The sequence below is a fragment of the Aplysia californica genome, unplaced genomic scaffold (genome assembly GCF_000002075.1).
Source record: "Aplysia californica isolate F4 #8 unplaced genomic scaffold, AplCal3.0 scaffold00342, whole genome shotgun sequence".
NCBI classification, from domain to species: Eukaryota; Metazoa; Mollusca; class Gastropoda; order Aplysiida; family Aplysiidae; genus Aplysia; species Aplysia californica.
The window spans coordinates 246,830-248,280 of record NW_004797612.1 but is presented as its reverse complement, the minus strand read 5'-3'; the positions used below and the strand labels follow the sequence as shown (position 1 = coordinate 248,280).

At 41.8% G+C, this 1,451-nt stretch overlaps 1 protein-coding gene across 1 annotated transcript in view; it reads left to right on the top strand.

Moving 5' to 3' along the window:
• Positions 1-1,451, top strand: part of LOC101859257 (tetratricopeptide repeat protein 8) — a gene marked incomplete at its 3' end in the record, with an annotated part of 49,941 nt that overhangs the window by 19,488 nt on the left and 29,002 nt on the right.

Sequence of the window (1,451 nt, the reverse complement as noted above, 5' to 3'; positions counted from 1 at the left end):
GTATGCTTGTGTGTATGAGTGTGTGTTTGTTTATGTGTATGGTATGTATGTGTGTTTGTGAGTGTGCGTTTGTGTATGTGTGTGTGTTTGTATGTGTGTGTGTCTGTGTTTGTATGTGTGTGTGTGTGTGTATGGGTGTGTACGTAATGTGCCATTTACCTATTTCGTTTTTACCGCAAATGTGCATATCTTGTGCTCTACAAATTCCAAAATGAGGTTAGTTTAGCTAACGTATGCATTAGCTTGGAATCAGGAAAAGTGGCTTATGTGTCGTGGCTCTGGGGCCATGCAATTATTATTAACCAGCGAGCTGAAATTACACTATATTATGTAGACTGACTTTGAAGTCTATAAAAGTGCTGCAGAGCGACAGTTTCTGCCGGCTCGAAGTTCAGCTCACTCATAAGTGGAATCACTCCTGGTTGGGTGTGCTCTCACCCACTACTTCTTATGAGTGTTCTTTATCACTTCTAAATAAATAGGTTTCTGGCACGTCTCACTATCGTCTTAATTTTTCCCCTTTCTTTGTGTGTGTTTGTTACTCTCTTGTAACACCTCTAATCTCCGGCACTTATTTGACCTTATTGTGTTGCAAGGGCCATAAAACGCTCACTAAAACAAACTTCTAAATAAATATGTTTCTGGTTTAATGTAGACATTATCGAGCGTACTCCATTATAATTAAACACTACAAGTCAACATCTCGTGAGTGGTTGGCGGCTGGAGCTTTGGTGTGGACTTCTCCTTTTTTTCTTATCAAACATAATAATATTCTATCGTCCTTATCTTTCCTCCGTGGTTGTTTGGCGGGTGCTCTAGTGTGGTTTGCTCCTCCTTTCCTGTCAAACATCTATCGCCCTTATCTCCCCTCCTTCTATTTTGTGTTTGTTACTCTCTTGTAACACCTCGAAGCTTCGGCTCCTATATGACCTTATTGTGTTGCAAGTGCCGTACAACACTTACTAAAATTAACTATATTTCCTCCTTTTCCTTTACTTTGTGTGTGTAACTCTCAAGTAGCACCCCTAATCACCGACACTTATATGACCTAATTGTGTTGCAAGTGCCAAAAACACTTAGAATCTACTTAAATTCCGAAACTCAGCAGTTCGACAACAGGTTTCGAGTAGGCCCAACAGGTTGCTTTTTTGCACTCGTTTCCCTTTCTAAAAAAAGAGGCACTGCATCCTGCATACTTCTTGATTTGGACGGGGGGGTTACCAGAGCCTTGCACGTGCCGCTGAGCACTTCTTGTGTACATGCACGTGTGATTAATTTCCTGAGTAGAATCGGAGAAGCTCTTTGGGTGCAGTTATAAAGGGGAAAAACACCCCCCTCTTTCCCTCTCGTTCTCTCTCTCTCTGTCTGTCTGTCTGTCTGTCTCTCTCTCTCTCTCTCTCTCTCTCTCTCTCTCTCTCTCTTTATCTATATCTCTCTCTCTCTGTGTCTCT